General features: G+C 36.4%; 2 protein-coding genes across 8 annotated transcripts in view; one reads left to right on the forward strand and one right to left on the reverse strand.

The window, feature by feature from the left end:
- Positions 1-22,020, forward strand: part of alx4a (ALX homeobox 4a) — a 314,532-nt gene that overhangs the window by 195,622 nt on the left and 96,890 nt on the right. The window lies entirely within an intron of this gene.
- Positions 1-22,020, reverse strand: part of plekha7b (pleckstrin homology domain containing A7b) — an 84,957-nt gene that overhangs the window by 48,235 nt on the left and 14,702 nt on the right. Inside the window, exon 1 of one of the 7 annotated variants that reach the window (XM_087793741.1) lies at positions 562-667. The exons of the other annotated variants lie outside the window; for them this stretch is intronic. The gene's annotated coding sequence lies outside the window, so the exon portion shown is untranslated. Of the gene's footprint in view, positions 1-561; positions 668-22,020 lie in introns of those variants that run through there. 7 annotated transcript variants of the gene reach the window in all.

A 22,020-nucleotide genomic window follows, 5' to 3' on the forward strand; every position in this document is an offset into this window, starting at 1 on the left:
CTATGATTTGACACTTCTAAAATGAAAATTGAATTAATCCTCAAATTGTTATTGAGCTTTCAAACATTTGAATTAAACACAACTTTGAGTAGATCTTAACATATATAAATGCAGATTCACTCCACCTTAGAACTCCTACATATAAATCTGATAAAATCCACTGGATTAAAAATATAAGTTCATAAAAACATGGTTTTTATCTGGTGAAATAACGCAGCGAACAAACACCATGAAAGCTGATGAAGAAAAGTTCATATCAACGTCATGTTCAACCAAAGATCTCTGTAAAGAAATATATAAATAATAAAATAAGTTGTTTATCATAAACAGCAGAAACACGTCTCTCTACTGTTTCCACGTTAAGCTACACCATGACACCTTTAACACCCAAACAACAGTATCAGGGTTCAGATTAGACAACTACAAAAAAAACAATGTCATGCAGAGACATAAACCCTGAACGCATCCCACTCACATTGGTCAGTCCCAGACCCCTGAGCATGTTCACAAGGCTACACTGTTCCCTGCTTCATCATCCAGCCCAGGAAGAAACAGCCTCACCTGCCCTGAGGAAGCGAACCATCATCACGAGCCTCCAGATCTGCTGCTGTGGGTCGGAGCGACGCTCATCGGGGGGAGGATGCAGCGAGCGCAGCAGGTAACGTCTGCATCCGCAGTAAGAGCTGAGCCGGAGAGCCAGAGGAGGAGGAGCTCTACCCGAGGACCACTTCCTCCTGCCCAATTGTGTGGTTTGAGGGTTTGAGAGCAGATCATGCTCTCCCACGCGAGAGGAGGGGGATCCCTCCCTTTGATTTTTTTTTTTTACATGAGCCCCTCTTCTGTGCAAGCGCTTTCTCGGAATTGGTGGCTAGTGTAGGATGGTAGTCGTAAACAACTCACACAACAACATATAAAGGGGGTCCCGGGGGTTTACGTTCTGTTAAACCCTGCATTAAATCTGCAGCATGAAACTAAAAACTTTAATTTAAAATTACAAACATTTCATACAAGGCGTCCTCTCTCTTAATACCTTCTCAGTAACGGTGACCTGAACACCTTCCATAATGCTTTGCCGCCCAGCCAACCAATCACAGATTTCTATCACTTTATAGCAACATCGGTGTAGAATTTAAACACAATATAGTAGCGACCCATCAGCCGCCACTTAATAAAGCAGTCTGTAGAACGGCATCATGGGAATTGATCGATTTGCTTTTGGTACCATAAGTAAGGCGTTTGCGGTTATTAGTGCCTCCTGACTCGTGTTTAATTATATTTAATTTACAAAAATTATAATTATAATTATAATTAAATCACCTTTTTGTAACAGAGTTAAAAAAAAGACAATGAACTGCAGTTCAAATAATTCTTCAAAAGTTAGACTACATGAACCGTGGCCACATCATGTCCACCATATGACCACACATGGCCCGCAATCAAATGATGTAAAGTACATTAATAGTGTTGCCAAATTCACACACAACAAATCCCATAATGCACTGCAATTGAAGATAAAATGATCCTGTCTGGAAATTACTTTTTGACTTTGACCTTTTGGTGATCGAGTTCACAACTACTCCAATCATGCACATTTAACACATGTCATTGTTCTTTTAATCAAAGTTTAATAGGAGGGTTCTTAAAAAGGAAATATTAATATTATATATATATATAATATACATAAAATAATACGGATAAAGAAATCGAGTGATAGGACGTGGACGTTTACATCTATCTATAACTTGTGCCAACTGTATACTTTATAAAACCCCAAAACAAGACTTAAAGAATGAAAGATACTTTAAAAAAAAGTTTGTATTGTGTCAATATTATTTAGAAAGTGTACATGAGGCCCTAGGCGAGCTCAGGGGGTAAAGTGAGTACTGACTCCGATTCTAAATACATGTTAAATGCAACAAAAAATAACTACTTGAAATGCCTTGTTGACCAAAAGAAAAAACATGGACAAAATGAGGTTGAGAATATTTGTTAATTTTATGCCTGGTTCATAACGTTTACGGCAAAACTTCCAAGATAAATGTGCAAATTTCATCTAAATTTACAAAGTGTTAAGTAAAAAAACATGAAAATTAATTGATCAATTGTAGCTACAGCTAGCATCACGATGAATGAAATTGGCAACAGTTCTTCTGATGAAATAACCCAAAATTATTTAAAAACAATAAACACTGGACCTGAATACTTGACATCATTTCTACATGAATAGTTCGCCTCTTCTAGCGTCAGGTTCCAGCAGGAGACGGCCTCGGTTATCTTCATAGCAGAGGTTCACCGCCGACATTGACCCGTGAGCTTCTAATCCCGAGGTATGTGGAGCGAGGAGGCCGACGGTATCAGTGGAGTTCCAGCAAATACGAGGTGAGACCCGTGTTGGCTCAGCTGTTGACACGCAGAGATGTTTTCGGCCACCTTGAGAAGCAGGTGTTAGCAGGAGCGTCACTACTTATATAATATAGATGGACTGGAGAGAAGAACATGCTTTTTTTTGTGTGTCGGGATGTTTTAAAAAAGGAACGTTTACTCTTGAGATTTAAAAACAAATGGATCTGACCTAGTATGTGAAGTAGGGAAAGTCTAAACTTATGGGACAGTTCACTTACTGTATCAAATAAATGCAGTTTTGGTTTAAAACACACATACAGTCATAGTTAGAATCAAAAACTCAGGTTTGTTTGAATAAACTATTTCAAGTACAGCTTCATATCTTGAAGGCCGAGTAAATATTTATTCTTCTCCTCTCCTAAAGATAAGCTAAATGATGTAATACAGCTTAGTCTTGTTCAAAACAATCTCCACCATTGTTCTTCTAGGGATCTTCACATTTGATATCTAAATAAAATGTCAAATGAAAACAAAAACAACGACTTTGATGTTTTCTAGCTCATTATATTATGGTGGAATTGCACTTATGGTGGAATATCCTACTTTTTACATCTATATACTGTGACTGTTAGAAGGGGCAAAAGTAAGAAAGGAAAAAAAAGTCATTAAATGCTAAATAAAAGTGTTATTATGCCAAAAAAAGAGTTTTATGAATCAAATTATTTTCAAAGAAATAAAAAAAACATTACCTATAAATAGGACTAATGGGAAAAAGGACAAAGAAATCTTAAAAAGATACATGTATAGTTAATCTAGTAATAGATGTGTTAAATATCCAACAAAACATTTCTAAATTGTTAGTTTAATAGTATTATTTTTAATTTATGCGGGCCACATATATGTTGCCAGTCACTTTGCTAAGGTCTATTCTAAATCATATTAAGGCTTTATTTAAATATACAATGTGTATGTTTCCGTAAGAGACTCATTAAAGTAAGTAAGTAATTTATATGTGTAGAGCGTTTAAACAATCAAAACAATACCCAATAAAATATATAGTTAAAAGGTCAAGATAACACAGAACAACACAGGAGTCTCAGAAAATCAAGGAAAAGCCTGAACAAATAAAAATGTCTTGAGATGTTTCTTGATCAGAATATTATGTAATATCAAAAGTATATAGGAATATAGAGTAAACATGATATAGAACAACCTTTCAGTTTAACTGTTCAAATCTAAATCAGGATATTTATGACACGATTGGGGTGAGAATGTTGTTTTGATTTGGCCTTTATCTAAGATGTCTTTAAGGAAACAAATCATGTCTTTATATTGAACTGTTATGATGGTCGGGACACTGAGTAGCACAATGAAAGTGACAAATGAGAACTCATTTTAAGAAGTAAAATAATGACAATTAAAGTTACATTTTTTTGCTTTAGGAATGTGTCAGGAGAGCCTTTATTGTCTTGCATTTTTAAATTATATATCATAACAGCTGTTATGACTCACAGCTTCCTTATTTTTCCACTAAAGTCCTGTGAAACTCTCTCAACGCAGCAGAATATGAACCGATCAAAGTCTCATTGTGGCTCTGATTGTCATTTACAATGAAGCAGGGTCATTCATTTCAGTGGCCAGTTCCGCCAATCCAGAAGAAAAAGGGCAATTATTGGATCGAGTTGCTGAATTACATAGCAAAAAAAAAAATTCAATCAGCCGTCAGGAGAGAATCAATACAGCATCAAGCCGTTGAGATGCCGGTCGAGCCCAACGTCCTCCTCAGTAGCGGAGCTGCTCGGGTCATTAGGAATATGCAGCATGAACGCTTGTTACAGCGTAATTACTTGTTGCTGTGTGCAGCAGGAGCGTCACACGCTGGCCAACCTTTGGCAGGATTCATAGCAGGACACTGCAGCTTCCACTGTCATGCAAATGAATTTGAGAAAAAGTTCTCCGACTTTGAGCCACAAGGACACGAAGCAAACAAATCAAGTGCAGAGTCATTTAATCGCTCCTGTAATTTAGCATCTCCAATAAAAGAGGGAGACAGTGAGTTTATAGCTGGATTAAAACATTCTTTGTTGCTCATCATGAGCTCAGGATTGTAGCGGCTCACACGTAAAACACTTTTGGATCGATCAAAAATGACATCAATTCATTCTAATGTTTGTAATGTCAGACAACACAACAGGCGATCAATGATGCGATTGATTGATGTCTTTTAAAATGATTTTTAGAGCCTCACATGTGTGCGAAGATATCAATGTTACTGATGTATTACGATATTTATTTTTTACGATAAATATCATTACACTGCTATATTACGATATTTATTTTTACGATAAATATTGCAATGCTATATTACGATATTTATTTTTACGATAAATGTCAATACACTGATATATTACGATATTTATTTTTACGATAAATATTACAATGCTATATTACGATATTTATTTTTACATTAGATATCAATACAATGATATATTACGATATTTATTTTTACGAGAAAATATCATTACACTGATATATTACGATATATATTTTTACGATAAATATCATTACACTGATATATTACGATATTTATTTTTACGATAAATATCAATACGCTTATATATATTACGATAGTTATTTCACGATAAATATCAATACAGTGATATATTACAATATTTATTTTTACAATAAATATTAAACTGATATATTGCGATATTTATTTTAACAATAAATATCATTAAACTGATTTATTACGATATTTATTTCTACGATAAATATAAAAAACAGCACTGTTTCGATTTGATTGTTTCAAAACGTATTTTATTTTTTATCGCATTTGTATGATTTATGTTTCAATATTTAATTTACAAATAATGTGCAAATATTCGTGGCATTTGTTCATTTTTGTGTTACAATTAAACTTCCCGCCGCAAGATAGCAGCAGTCATTACGTCCTCCGCAGTAAAAGGAACAATGATATCCTGCGAGATCCTTGCGATGACTGAGGACAAGAGGATGCAGTCGACTCCAGCAGCTTTCAAAGCTGATGTTTGTACATATTTTGGTTTCAAAACAAATGTAAGCAGTAACGACTTCGTCAAGATTCATGTGATCTGCAAATTCTGCAACAACAGAGTCAAGTACTCGACAATACTACACATATATCCTTGTTATTACAGTGTCACAATGTATTGCAATATATCATATTGTTGCCCCTGTGTCACGAAAACTAATTATATCATCAGATTCTTGCCAATACACATCATTACTCCACAGGTCACAGTTGATCTACCTTCCTTCTCTCATGTAAGGTCGTAGGTGAATCTACAATGGGGCGGGTAATTTTCAAGGTAATGTCAAAATGGCGGCTTAAAAAATAAAAAATAAAAATAGGACCTTCAAGTGACCAACTATGATTACCAAATAAATACCTTTTCAAATCTCAAAAAGGAAAACTTTTCGGGACATGGTTCAGCCAATCAGCTGCGTCGTCACATGGAGCCTGGACATATTATGTTGGGATGAAAAGTCCAACACACTGCCCTCTAGTGGTTCAGTGGAAGTTTTGCTCACTCATAAAAAAAGCTTCTAAATCATTCCATCGGATCCGTCTCCTTCCATTCGGCTTTTTTCTAGTCCCCCTGAGATCTGGGCTCTGATTTTTCAATTTGATACTATAAATGTTGCCTAAAACAATAAAGACCCTCTTACCCCCCCAAACCCCCTCTGACATTCTCCATCTCCACATTGTGTCGCACATAACATCTCCTCCACAATCACTTTACATGTAAATCAGCAGGTTTAGATGCACAGCACGTGTTCCACAAGATGTTGGAGTCACCTCAACCGAAGCAGCTCCTGCATATGTGCCTCATTCATAGAGTGATTCCTCAACGTTCAACTGGGCCTCTTTCACCTCTGCTGCTGCCCCTTTGACCCGACCTTGCATGAGAGGAATGTACTTGAGCAGGTTTTGTTTAAGTCATTTTTTTCAAATCGGTACTTTCAGATACAAGCAATTTTTTTTGTTTTTTGTATGTTTAAAACTCCGTATTTTATTGAGTAAAATTCAATCAAACAAGGTTTGCGCCCAAAGGAAAGAAGCATTAGTCATCCCAGAATAATACATTGGGTTTTTTTTTCAGTTTTTATAGCTGCTGCTGTTTGCCAAGTACTATTGATTAGAGAAGATTTAGATTTTCATCTCATTGTCTCTTTTTCCTCAACACAAAAGTACACCTTTAACTGACAGTGAATTTTAAATGAGACGTTTGTGCAAAAAATAAAGAAGTTGTGTTTATAAAGTACCACAAAAATGTGTTAACAGGGATGGTTTAAGAATGAATTGCGTTGAAGAGATGAAGCAAATCCTTCAAGATATCCTCCTAAGACACCTGAAGACATTGTGAAAATTACACCTAAGAAAGGTGTCTGAATATAAAGGATTATTTAAGGAACTTTGCAATATCGGTGTCTTGTTTTAACACATGTGTGACATCACGACACGCGTTTAAACAAGTCACGGTTCAAGCCATTCTGCATGATTTCATGACAAGAATACTTGTGTAATAGTGATTTTCCAGCACGAGTTCAGACGTTGACGTGAGCCGTGACCCAGAGGTGTTAAATGGTGTTTTGTTGGAGCTCAGCATGTCGAAGAGAGCAGATCACAGGATGTAGGCTTGACTCCTCTGTTCTCTAATCATGGGTAAAATTGCGGCACAAAAACTGAAGCGACGTGAAGCTTCTGGAGGCGAACACTTGCTGCTCAAAACTCATTATTTAAACCATCATAGGTCACTTTCATTTGCTGGGAGTGAATTTATAACTTTGAACTTTACCGTACGATCAATTCTTACCTTAAATCTAGTTTATATAAAAGTGAAAACACAGCCTCAGACCACATATGTTGAGACTTTAGGTGTTGCATGTTTGTATCAGGCATTGTTACTTCAATTTTGGTGAGAGGGAACATGTATAACTACTGTATGTCGTACTATATGCAGGGTATGTCCCAGCTACAAAGGGTGCTAGGTGGCTAATACTGGACATTATCCTTATTAACTCTGAACCGAAACATGCACACTTTGGAAAACCTTGTTTTATTTTATGCTTTCTTAAAGGGATTTTCTTTAAAATATTTAAATTTTTACTGAAGGGAATATTGAGATAGTATTTGAATAAAATATTTGATCAGTCAAAAAAGGTTTTAAGCGTCAACACGGAAACACAATTGTACTTTTCCACTTTCATATATGTAATTTTATTGGATTCTTTTCGCCGATAAAAAAATTGAATAAAGAAAGAAATAGAATTAAAAGAAAAAAACAGCTACTTATTACATGCAGACTAACCACACCAATAAAATAAAGCTAAATATGCAAAAATTATCATTTTAATAAAACATTTTCATTTGTATTTGTAATAAACACCTTCACTTTTCTTTATGAATATTATTGTATATTCACCTGTATCTTTTTAAAGGTAAAAAGAAATCCTAAAACGAAAACCCTTATTGTCATCTTAGGGGCCAGAATAGAAATGAATACAGTTTGTTTCTACATGATCTTTCACTTTTCACTTTCATCTTCATCATCACTTTCAACAAAAGGAATTCATTTTAAATGGGCCACTTTAAATGATTCAACCTTGCTTTTTTACTGCACTGTATGTACTTTTACTCCACAGTTTACTACTATGGTTGTTTTATTGTGTAGTAGGATTTATTGTAGGAAATATGAGTGCCCTAGAAAGCGCCTAAATTGAATAAAATTAATATTAAAGTGTTGTGGTTCTGATAAAATCTCAACCATTATCTACTTTGATAATTATGTTTAGAAAAATAAAATATTTTAAAGACACCCAGTGACATTGAACACTCGCTGGTGAAGCTTCATGAAGCAGTGTCATGTTGTTTAGAGGTCAGTAGGTGGCGCCATCAGTTTAAAAATAATGTGATATTTCATTAGAACAGTTGTTCAAAACAAAGGAAAACAGGACAGAGGCTGAATTTAGAATCCATCTTGGAATACATTGTCAGTAAAAGAAGTTCCACAACAAGAAGAGACGTTTGTCGAAGTTTAAAAGCAGTCTTCAGGTCCTCGGGGGATGTTTTTAATCATAACTGTGTCACATGGATGTTATCAGGACTTCACTGCCGCTGATAAGACCGACACTAATAAAATAAGTCTTAAAAAATGACACCTAATTAACAAGACGGACATAAAAACGACGGTAGAATCGAGGCAAAGGTTGTCGGTTTGGCCCCGAAAAGGAGACTTTTTTCCCCAGCTTGTGATTAGCACATCAATGGAAGCACTTCAAAGGCAATTTGTCTCCGTGGACACGCACACAAAAGCACTTGAGCAGCAACATCAAGTCTCATCAGAAGGTCTGGACTGATGGCTGAAGATGAGCTCCACAACAAATTGAACCACTTGCCTCAGGAAAGACGCAGGTTAATTAGAAGAACATGAGAAAAAAAGGAAAAAAGGAAACTTTATTTGGAGATTTAAAGCAGCAATATGTAACATTTTGAAATAATTTTATATATTCTGTAATGATTGGTAGAATTTTGAAAAGTCATGGCTCAAGCAGTATACATACTTTTACAGTATTTTTTAATGATGGAAGATATAACCCTTAACTGACTCCTCTTTTATTCTAGTGTAAACAAATGGACATGTGGGAAAATGGAGGTTTAAATGATTGCAGTTACTCTTGTGGGACACTAGAGGAAACAAAAACAATATTTACAATCTTACATATTGGTGCTTTTTGAGCTAATGAGAACTAGAAAAGCCTGTTTTTATACCCACATTGTCACACTTTTATATTATCTTTAAAAAGGTTGTTCGCCATCACAAAATGACCTTCAAGTGTTTTTGGTTCTAGATCGGTGGTGGTTGAATTCACTTTCTTCAGGGGCCACATTTTGTGTGGGGCCATCAAACAAATAAAGTTGTGCTAATTTTTTTTTTTTTTAAGTAATAAAATCAAGCCAAAATGGTAAAATAATTATTTTATGTAACTTTTTTTATTTTTATCTGTTATTGAAAAAGTTGTTTTTTTTTAATTTGCCTAAATATTTTTGAGGGTAAATAAATAATCACAAAAATTACAAAAGTCCCCCCCAAAAAACCCCATTGTAGTATTTAGAGGCCAGTTAAAGAAATAAATACAGTGAAAGGGCCACGATTGAACTCAAGAACCTCAAAGATTTATTCTTCTATCTAGAGTTTCTGATTATTTAATTGAAATATGTTAATACATTTTGCTGACTGACAGATATTTTATTGACAGAGGTAACAAAAGACAAAATACAGAACAACATTTTTTGTACGAGGATCTCATGTCATTTAGGTAGGTAGGTAGATAGGTAGAACTTTATGGATTTATTGATTATTTATTATTGATTATTTTCACTGAAAATTTGTTTAAATATTAATGCACTTAAAACAAATATTGAATGTCATATGTTCAACGTTCTTTTTACCAGGAGATCATTTTATTATGCATGTGAAGATGCATGTTATTGTTACTGTATTGCACTGTTTATGTCAGTAGAACTAGTTATAACACAAGCCAGAGATGAATGAACTAAGTTGTCTTGATTATTGACACTATAACCTTCAATATCCAGTTAAAAATATTATCTTCCCAGTTGGGTAAAGCACATTTATTACAGTATATATGTACACATCCCAACCCTCCAATATATGTTGTTAAGAGGAATTAAATCAAGTGTATGAATTCTATCTTCCCCAAAGCTTTCCTGACGTTGTTCAGTCAAGCAAAGACAAGTCGTGATTCTATCTGGAATAACTGCGGAGAAGAAAAAGTTTCTTTACTTTCAAGTCTACTAGTTACCGTTATGTAACCTCGATCTACGCACGGCAGTTCATTTTAAGTGCATTAGGTGGATGTAAATGCCCTGAAAATTGAAATATTCCAGCAGAAAATTGAGTGAACTTTTCCTTCTGCGACGGCGGAGAAACACCCGTGCATCCGCTTAAGAACTGCAGCAGAGCATTTTGTTGCATTGGACTGCGGCGCCAATAAAAACAGTTTAGCCTCCATCACAAAGCCAAACACAGCTAATCGCTTGGCCGTGCAATGTAGGACAGCGGGTGCGGCGAGGGGGAATGTTAAATCTGACCAGAGATGGAGCAAACGCCGCTTCCTCTGAAGCCTTCGGGAAGCGTGATCCACTTAGAAAATAATATTAAGAATTCAACACGCCGCCAGCGATCGTTGTCGTAACACTTTTTAATCAGCGTTTTGAAATCAGACAAGTGTGTCTGATTAAAGAGGTTTCCATTCTCCTTAAGTATTGCCTCAGAATTCATCGGGATCTGACCGGCTCACCCTTGATTCCCCGGAGGCAGCTCCGCCCACGCGTGGGCGTCCTAATGAGCCGATGGCTGCACCGTAAGCAGAATTTCCGACTACAATTGTGAAAAGAGCTGCAGGTTAGAGGAGCTCAACAAAAGACACAATAAGACGAGTTCAAGTGAAGCCCACATTCCGAACCGTGCGACGGTAAATTAAACAGCAGGTCACGGCGGAACAAAGATATTAGTTTACAGCAGCAAAGATTGATGTCATGGCCGAAGACATCACGTGCAAATTCCTTTTTAATTAAAAGAGCTTCGGCCTTAAAATAAGTTGACCGGTGCAGCGACCTGAGCAGAGACTGACAATAAACAATGACGGTAACAAGAGACTATGAACTTTGCGGTGAATAGAAGTAAAGTCCATCTGTTCTGCAGGGTGAGAGGCTTTTATTTGTGCTTTTGTGTTTTTTGTGAACGCTAACTAGCACAACAGCTAACACTGGGTCAAACAGTCGTACCAGGGAAACCGGTCTGCTGCTCCAAGTCAAGCCAACTGTTAGATGCTTAATGCAACTAAAAATGAATTCATTTAGTTTATAGCAAGTGTTTCAATTTAAAAAGTCAGATGTAAACCAAGAGAAGGCTACAATTGATCTTGTTAGCCTTTATGTAAACATGGATGATGTGTCTCAAATCGCATACTTCTCTTAGTATACTAAAAGTTAGTATGCGTCAGGATAGTTTACGTACTAACTAGTATGCAAATTCTCGACAGATAGTATGTCTCAAATCGAACTCTGCCGCTACGCACTAACAGGAAATGACCCAACAGCTTATTTTTCTACTACTATTTAACGATGCTTGCAACCAGCTGTTGGAACACTATCGCCACCTTCTGGCAGCACGTTTTGCAAGTTTGGAAGAAATAAAGAAAAAATATGAGAAACAAAATATTCGCGAGATATTTACACCGGTATCAGCACCGAAGACATGTCATCCTTCTACTGTTGGCTGAAAATGCACCTGTAAGTATATGCATATATATATGCATACATATGACGTAACTTCCGTTAACAACGTCACTAAGATGGCGGTCGTATAGGGTAGATAGTGTCTATCAAACCATACTCAGTTTTGTGGCCGTTTTTTTTGTGCGCCATGCACACTTAATTGGCATACTAAGAATTGAGACGCACTTGCGTACTAAAAATACTAACTTTGAGTACGCAAGTAAGCAATTTGAGACACAGCACAATACATTGATAGAAAATAGAGGAATTCATTCATTAAATAACTTAATTAAAAGCCCTTAAAACTAAGATGGTAAAATTTGGCCACAGTCAAATGCTGGCAGTTTATAATTTACACTTTTAGGTCCAAATATTTCTGATCCAATGACAAGAAAATAAACAGCGATTTAACAATATTCTTTACGACCAACGCACTACATTTTTAATATATGGCAAAAAACACTACTGTGCTCACCATGTGACTAACATACAGTAAAGAAAACAATGTCATAGCTATTGACGTCATTTTGGTTATTGTCAAGGATGGAAAATGTCTAAAAATCAGTAATTTAACCCTAATGGGCTTTTGTTGTTTTCATTATTATTATTACTACTGTTGACCAAACAAACAAACATTTAGTTTCACCAGGAAGCTAATAAACAGGAAAATAAATATAAAATATTGTTTCTTAACTGTGTAAAATATACAAGTTATGAACGGAACCCAAACTGAGGAACATCTGATTCCATCGGCAACAGATAAAATGTGTCAGTAAGTGGACGTTATATTATCTGCTGTTTTTCACATTTACACCCGATCTTTCTTGTCGCCTGTACAGATCTCAGCCACACCACGTATATGTCAAAACTTCACCACACAACTTCACGAGCCACAGCAGAGCCTACCGGCAGATCTCCTGAGCGAGGTCCAGGCAGCAGCACTTGTTATCCGAGACACTGAATCCATGCATTTTGATGATAATCCCAGGGCAGGTTTGAGAGATGGACACGGTCCGGGGATGAGCTACCATAACAATACTCCTGACACTGATGGATACATATTGCATATGATCAGATAATCTCTTTGATCTCTCTATGATCCTGCAACATTAAAACAACTAAATCCAACAATAAACAAACGTGACCCATAGAAAATGTATGAATTGTTGAAATGATTATTATAAACGAGCATTAGAAACCTGTTGAGTTTCTTATTTGGCACGTAAGCCATGGATAGAAAGCCAGTCAAACCAACATATTCAATATATATACAGTATATAAAACATAGATAGATGAGGTGAACTCACCAACCAGCTGCTCCCATTCTTCATCAAGTGGATCAGTTAAGATATCATATCCTGTCCCACTCTCTGAGCTCAGTTAGGCAACAAGACTAATCTACTCCAAATCCATCGTATCCTTCAGGATTAGCGAACTAATCCCGATATTTTAATACCATTTCATTAAAACCATGTCACTTGCTGGTGCTTGTGCGTCTTCTGCTTCCAAATAAAAAAAATAAAAAACAACATATCCCTGGATCCTCCGACAATCTGTCTCGGCTTACCCGGTGTGAACATAAGTCTGTTACACCATCACCTAACCAGTCTGCACCGATCAATCCACCTTAATTTGAGATTAGTGGGTCAATTAAACGGTACTTCTGTCTCCAAACTTGAACCAGATAACTCGACAACAATTCATTTACCAATGAACAGGTTGAATTCGCAAATTTGCCTTTTTTAAACCGAAAAAAAAATTCAAATTGAATGTAACATGAGCGAAGCTTCTTGGATACATGAAAACTGCGAGGACATTTTTCAACTGCATTCATATGTCTTTCTTGAAATACAAGAATTATTTTGGAGGCGTTTGTCTTTCCTACAGTTTGTTTATAAAAACAAGTTCTACTCAACTCTTCCTATTAAGTTATCATTTCACAGCGGATTATAAAATCAAAGATGTAGAAATGTTTGATTTGATGATATTTATTCTTTAACCATCTCATATTTTTACAAAGATGGAGTCAAGAATGTCAACTCATGGGTCGCAAATGGCCCTTGGCCCAAAAGTTCGAGAGCCCTATTGTAGATAATACAATGTCTTCATTATAATCCTTTGTTATTCATATTTTAATCTGCCGTTTTGATATAATTGTCTTTCAAAAAAGTAGATCATACCAACCACAGCGTGACGACACCTCTGCTAGCATGTAGCTAACAGTACCATGGGCGCGAAGGCAATTCTCGGTTCGACATATTTCTATGGCAACCTAATTCAGACAAAAAAACAGGAATATGTAAGCAAGTGCCGTACTGGGAAATCAGCATTCCATTTGTGCATGTATGTTTAATTCAAAAACAAAACTTTATGTTGCTTATGTTTGTTTATTCAAGTCTCAAATCATTGAATTGGTAAAAGATGCAGAGGAATATCAATCATCGAGGCTATATATTTTGGAGGTCAAAATCGAGATAACTATTAATACGTTCTATGGAAAGGATTGTGTTGGCCTGGTCAGTTTAGAGGAAAACATGCCCTGATCTCTGCAGTGAAATAGAAGTGTGTCCTTGAAAAACAGAGGTTCTTCTTGGACTATACATCATCCTGATGTTTACACTTAATTTACACAGACTCGATGATTGGTTTTCCTTATCATGTTTCATGAAAATATATATATACTTTGAGACTAGAAGAGACTAAATAAATAGTTCTGTTTTTGGATGCAACTCACATGTGCCCACTTACTAAATATACAGTATTCCATTTTTTTGTTTTGAGTTGGTTTTCCATAAAAACATGGCAGATCGACACTTAAACACTGCGTTTATGGATCGCACATATCTTCTGGATCATGTCTTAACAGACACATCTATCCATCGTCATTGGCTTAGGCATAGTTAGGTTATTATAGAGGACAAAATTCCTGTTTCTAGAAAGTTCCTCCAGCTCTTCTGAGGATATCAACAGGTCAACCAAGATGCATAATCTCTCGAGGCGGTCCTGGACCCACTCACACAAATGCCTGCACATAAATAGATTGATTAATAGTGAATTGCTAAAAAAAAATCACCTCATGATAACATCCTAATAACTCGGGTCATAAAGCGAATCATCGTAATAATTCTGTGTGTGCGAAGCTCAGTCATTTTGATTCTTCGCAGCGAAGACGTGTCGGACACCTCGGCCACAAATGTCACTGCAGCAATTGTGAAATCAGCTGAGTGTGTCTGTGATATCACCATCTCCCCGCCGGGACCTGCAGCGTCCCGGGCTCGCCGTCCATTGGACGGTGGATACAGAGTCTGACACACTTGCAGCGAGAGACGCATTTATCTTCGCATTACTCCTGATCATAGCGTGAACAGAACCTGCCACCAGAACCCACCAGCGGTCCGAATCATCAATAGATAATGTATGTTATACGTTCATCGACGACCTCTTCTTGTATTCCGTGCACTCCTTCTCTTCCAGGGACAGGCGGACCATTAATTCCTCTAGAAATGTTAAATGAACCGCAGAGGACTTGTACGCTTCATCATGTGACCTTCTACTTTAAGGATGGCATTCTCCCCGCGTGTTACGGATCGTCTTCTATTGTGAAATGTATTAATCCTGCTCCAGTTTTTTACACTCCTTCAGCACTGACATCAATAATCTCATGGTGGGATGATCCAGAATAGCCGTCTATAGCTGTAAAGATTGTGTTTTCTGAGCCAACTAGAAGTGACCAGAGATCCTCACTGGTCTGTTGCAAGGTTAAGTTGTAAATCAGGTTAATTTTACCAAACCAGTACCGGTCAATTTAACAAGTGAAAATAGGTCCAGAGCAAATAAAAAGGATCAAAAGTGTATAGTGACTTACATAAATTATGTTTTAAAGTCATTATAGATGTCAATAGAACACGTTTTTGTCGTTATTACAAGTCGTGGAAAATGTCCCACGTCAAGAAAAGTCAGAAATTAAATCAGCAACTTAGAATGACTTTTATTTATAAATTCTTTATTAGTTTAACTATCGAAACTGTTGCTGTTAAAATGGAATACAGGTTCTGATAAGCACAAAGACACCGAGTAATTCAAACCCATGTTGGAGCTAAGGTCTCAAGCAGTTAAGTTCCAACGCCATTTTATATGATTGATTAGTTTCTTTTTACTACCCCATAACGCACAAATGACAGGGAAAATGTTAGCGTTAAGATGTTCAGATGAGCCAGATTAAATATTAATCCATCTTTACTAGCCAATAAGAGTTAATAATTCCAAGGTCAAGAGCTTGCCTGCTGCGTTGCAGCCTACTGCCATCAGTGTGAATAGGTGACTTAGTGTAAAGCAAGTTCGGAAAATGCAGCAATAGTGTTGTACAATTAATAATCATTTACCATTCATTTTGTTCAGGGGTGGTAACATTTAAATGTGATCAATTAAGATCCAAATGATTTTATTTTTGGCTCAAAATAGAGACATTTTAATGGTAGAAAACATTGGATGTTTAGAAATAAGCTGTACTTAAATATAGTGCATCTTGTCTATTATGGGGTAGTAAAGATTAATGGATCTGCTCAATAAAAACCAATGACAGCTGTGTCACAGTAAAAAAGGGGTCATTAAAACAGAGACTAAAAAGGTGGGGGAATAATTTTTATAGGTCATAATCTTATGGCTTTTAATGGATGATTTCATTTTTAATGCAAACTTGTTTCATAGGATGACCTTGCAGCAGTATTAGTCTGACCTCAAATGATAGGAGGAAACGATTACTGCTAAAGTAAGTCAAGAGCTTTATGAAACCACTGTTATCGGAGAATTCCATCCACCTTAGAAAAACATATTTGTCCGATAACATCTCACGACGTGACTTCGATGACTCAGACGGTTGCTGTTTTCAACAAACCCCGCTATGATCCACTACATTCCTTCACAGGTGCAGCTGTTCTTTTCCTCCCATCTGTCAACTGATTATTAACGTATCCGAGTTCTTGTGTTTCCCCTTTGTGATCATTTATGTATTTACCCAACGGTGAGGCACAAACACAGCTGTCTGGATTGTTTCACATCTGTACAAACATGCTTCACACACACACACACGTCAACACTGTTGCTGCATCACACTCATTATCATTTTATTGAGGAAATTAAGACGGATTAATGAAATTAGGTGGGCTAACACTTGGGGAGTAGGGGGGCTAAATGTGTCTATTTTTAGATCGGGAGCAGCAGGAGCTTGTGGAGACATTTCGAGCCTTATTAAGTCCAGCGTCAGTGGAGGCATGGGAGACCACATCTGCTGCTCATCTGGTTAAAGGGGATCGTTCTGGCTGCATCTTAGCAGAACCAACCCTTCGGTGGAATTTCCATCCCACTCACCAAAGCCCCTAATACAGTCTGGGGGACGTTAAAAGTAGTAGCACACACACACAAAAAGCACAAAAACCATTATGTCTATTCTAAGAAGTATTAAGTCTCCCCGGGAAACGAGGAGCTTTCACGAAGCAGGGTCACCTCTTTTCTCTAAAGCCGTCTCCGCGGGGATGTCCTCGCCACCACCAGATTTGGGATGTGATTTAACACGTAAAAGGTTTTAGCAGAAGTCACAAAAGGATGACCTGGAATGAAGCGCGGCGCTCGTGACGCATGCACCAGTCAGTCAGAAAGTCCTCGTTTAACCCTTGTTTGTCCATGTATTCGGTCATTACGGCGAGTCCATATTCAGCAAGTATTGATCCGGAGACAGCCCGGAAGCCTCCACCCCGGTCATCTCTCTGAGAATGTGTTGTGTGGCGTTTACGGCTGCCCTGAGCTCAGAGCACTAGGCTGACCAATGCAAGAATCTGACGGACGTAGAGCTCAATGCAGGAGTTTAAAAAATAAAATAAAAGTCTTCCATCTGTTAACAGCTGTCCTGAACACTTTCATGAGTCATCAGCTGCTCAAACTCTCACTGACCATGAACCTGCCGACATAAAGACGTTTAAGGACTCACACCGAGGTGCTCTGATCAATCCAGCTTCCAGCTGACGCTTTATTTTTCCCCCCGTCAGGGTGAACAAGCAGCTTGAGAAGGAGCACATGAGGTGATGCAGCAGACAGTGACAGAGACGAGCTACTGTCGCGTCAAATGTTGTATTTTTCTTTAAAAGATCAATTAAAGTGTTAAATTAAGTGTGCCTTAAATAGATGTTGGACTCTATTGTATCATCATTATGTGTCCGTTTGTACAAAACTCTCTTTTCATTAAAATATATATATATATGACAATGATCTTAAGCCCCGCCCACATTTTCTGGAAATTAAATCTTGTTAACCATAACCACGCCCACTCTGCTGTGATGCGCGTCGTCGATTCCCGGAGGTCTCCACCTCCAAGGGACTCGCTGTATAAACAAAGCGGGGTGTGATAACAGCTGGCTGGAGGAGTGAAGACATTATTACGTCATAATGTAATGTAATGTTGTTTGTCGAGATTTTAGATGGGGGAGAACTTTATAAAGTAATAAGTTCCAAACGTGGTCATGATGAGAGACTTCCTGCAATCCTGCACATTAGTTTACCTTTAAATAAATGCAAGTGAAACTTCTTTAACACTTTTGTTCACTTTGATAAGGTACAATCCAAATGTTTATTTATATAATTGAATCATAAGGGATGGACAGAGGAAAAATATATAAATCAAAATCTATATCATCTTTAATGCAGTTTTGTTTTTCAGGAAACAAATCATTAATATATCACAAGACAGAGCTCAGCCAAAAAGGAAAAGCTCTTGATTTACCGTTACAAGATTGAGTACAAGATGAAAATGAGGAGAAAGGACAAGAAGATAGACAAATTAAGTAAAAGAAAGAGGGCAAAAAGGGAAGAATAAATAAATAAATACAAAGGAAAGGAAGGACAAGAAAGTGAGATGGAAATAGGGAAAGAAGGATAAGAAGAATAAGTAAAATAAACAACAAAGGAAAAGAAGAATGATAAGAAAAAGTTAAAGTAAAAAAGAAGATAAGCAAATGGGAAAAGAAATAGGGAAAAAAAGGGAAGTGAAGATGGAAAAAATGGGGGGAAGCGTCACAATTATTCATAAAAGTCAAATAAAATAAAACAAAAGGAGAAGGACAGGAAAAAGGAAAATATTTAAATATAAACAATATAGAAGAGAAAGATGAAGAAAAATGATGGACAACAAGTAAAATAAGGCCAAGAAAGTTCATAGAGGTTATACAATTTAAGTCTGACTCTTCAAAGGCAGCAACATTATCAACTATAATAAAGGATTAAACAGCCTGAAACCTTCACTGAACCAGGGATCTGTGTTTGTGATCAAGTACCTGGATAAGTATGTCTTCTGTTTTGTTCACCTGTATAATCAGTCAGCCAGCAAGAGTTACTGTCCCGGCATACCAACCAGTCATATTCTCAGTCAATTTATATGCTGCATAGAATCCATCTGCGGGGCCGGGCCCCTCCAGCAGCTGTGCTACAGATTGAGGAGCAGAGTCATGTAAACAAGTACGTTCCTCTGGGGGCCTCTGTCTCTGCTGCTCTGACAAGGTGGATGCTGTCGGCCTTACAACGTGGACATCTGCGGATTAACTATGTACACATTACACGGCAACACAGTCGCACTTCTGCTGACATCGACAACAATCGTTGACCTGTGTTTATGAGCCACTGCAGCAGCATTTCTGCGCCGCTCTTCTCTGACCAGGCTAGTTGCATTAGCATGTTTGAAATGTATATATTTATTCGTTTGTTTCAGAAAGACTACACTTCACTAATAAAACCAGATTTGCCTTCATCAAATGGGACGTGATTTTAATAAATTAAATTCTAGTTAGCCGTCATTAGCAAAACTCTTTTGTTGTTGTGCTAACGTGCTAGCTGCGGCTCCGTTATGTTAGCTAAAGTCGCGCTGCTGTACTTCCTGTTAAGAGGCAGATTCTTGTTTTATTTAATTTAAAAGTATTTCTTTTATTTTGAGAATGGGTTTTTCTGGCAAACATCTAAAGACAATTTTATTTGTTCAGGCTTTTCATTGATTTACTGGAACTCCTGTTGTGTTATGAGTTTTATCTTGCCCTTTAAAGTATATACTTTATTGAATATTGTTTTGATTGTTTAAGTGCTTTGTGAACCTGGTCTGGAAAAGCGCTATTTAAATAAAAATGACTTACTTACTTACTTTGTTTCGATTGAATAATAATAAAAAGAAATTCTGCTGCCGCCATCGTTACCTCCAGGTTATCTGTTCAGCATTAGTTTCTTGCAGCAAAAAATGTACAGTTAATAAAAAAATCTGCTGTCTACCCGTCATAAAACATTCATAACGGTGAATAAAGTATTCCCTCTAGAGTCTCATTGTGATTCTATGGCCACCGGAGCAGGACACCCTCACATAGCGACTGTCCTCGCCATGTGTGCCACAAAAGAAAAGAGAAAAAACCACGGTTCAAAATCATGTTTCTTAACATCCGCAGCTGTAGCAAAGCAAAGTAAAACTATTGGAACAAATATATAAGCCATTGAAAAATGAATTTTCTTAGGCTGACTGTGGTGATATTTATATATTCATTTCAGTATTTATCTTTAAATTATGTAAACTTGGACTTGTGATCTTTTCTTATTTTTCACGGTACCATTTTTTCAAGCAAGCACGGTACCATTAGCATGTGAAATGAGCTTCATTTTTTTGGCCACAAAAGGTGCAGAGACTAACTAACAATTCATTCATTTAGATTTAGATCTAGATTTAGATTAATTTAGTTTCCTGTGAGTGTCCATCTTATCTTTCTGTAACAGATTATGCTGTCATCCATATGAGAGAAGACTCTCCATTATCCTCTTGTGACGTCAGCCATTTTAAAATGTATGTATATATCACTGTCCGTTAATATTTATTTCTACAATGAAGGTGTTTATTTTGAGGTTGAATCTACTGTAAATGGGTTTGTTTACATTCTAGACTAGCTTTTTTTATAAACATTGTTTCTGGCTCCCCTAGTGTTGGAAACTGTAACTGCAATATACCGCATGTAAGTAAGTAATATTTATTTATATAGCGCTTTTCGAGACCAGGGTCACAAAGCATGTACGTTTGCTCTTCTTATGTTAGTTTTTAGTTTAATCTTCCTAGCAAGTAGAAAAAGTCTCCAAGTACTTTAAATAGAAACTCATCTTTTACCTACTCCTGAAGTAGTTTGTTGGTCACATGACACTCACTAGACTCTCTGGATGGGTCAGTCAGGCAAAGCTACATAGTTAAGAAAAAACATCTATTCTACTGCACAAGACATAACTGAGTCAGATTAAAACAGTATATTGTTTAAAAAACTTTTTGAAAACAAATGTTAAAATGGTACGTAGTGCTGCTTTAAACAGACATGATATAGTTTTCCTCAGTTAATAAAAATGGTATTAATTCAATATTAATATGAAAATAAATTATTTTTACAGGAATTATGTGTATTTGGATTCTCTGTATTAAAGCAGGTGTGCTCCAGTTAGCATTGCTGGTGTTGAACATGCGGAATTTGTCTTTTTCTTGAATGTGAAAATTCAAATGAATGCACTAAATACATGTAGTGTGAGCTATGAAAGCAGTGATTTAATATTTGAGGCATGCTTATAATGTGTAATTGGAGTTATCAACAGTACTTTATTCCTACATTAGACACATTCACCTGGCACTAGTTTGACCCAAGTTTGTGCCATGAAACATTTCTATATCCATAAAACAAATCAAATAGAAGCCACCAAAATATTATATTATTAACCAGTTCAGATAATAAAGAAGTATAACAGTGCCATAGGAATATGGGTTAATTGAACTTTGCACTTTGTTTTATTTAAATGTTGTTTAGGAATAGATTTATTATTATTATTAATCCAACTTTCAGCAAATCATGCGACAAACAGACAATCACGTGACAAGCTAGAAGCAAACTGTGAAGTAACTGGCTCAAATATACCAATATTTTCATATTGAGTTCATAAGGCTACGAATAAAAATGTGTATTTATTGTACATAAAATATCAATCTTTAAGTTTAAAAAAAGGAAAATGTAACCTTTCAATATATAACTTACATACATACAATTAAATTATTATAAATAAATTAAAAAAAACTATTATACTTCCATAAGATAATTACTTAAACATTAAAAAAAGAAATGCAACAACCAATACAAATATATTGCAGCCATATAATTCAACTCTGGTTCCCATGTTGAGAACTACAGCCATGATGACTCGAGTGCCTGAAATGCAGCATTTAAAGCTGTAAACCTTTATAAAGAAGTACGAGGTAAAACAATAACATGTGAATTATTTACAAAAATATT

This window comes from Callionymus lyra, chromosome 6 (assembly GCF_982586985.1).
Source record: "Callionymus lyra chromosome 6, fCalLyr1.hap1.1, whole genome shotgun sequence".
Taxonomy (NCBI): Eukaryota; Metazoa; Chordata; class Actinopteri; order Syngnathiformes; family Callionymidae; genus Callionymus; species Callionymus lyra.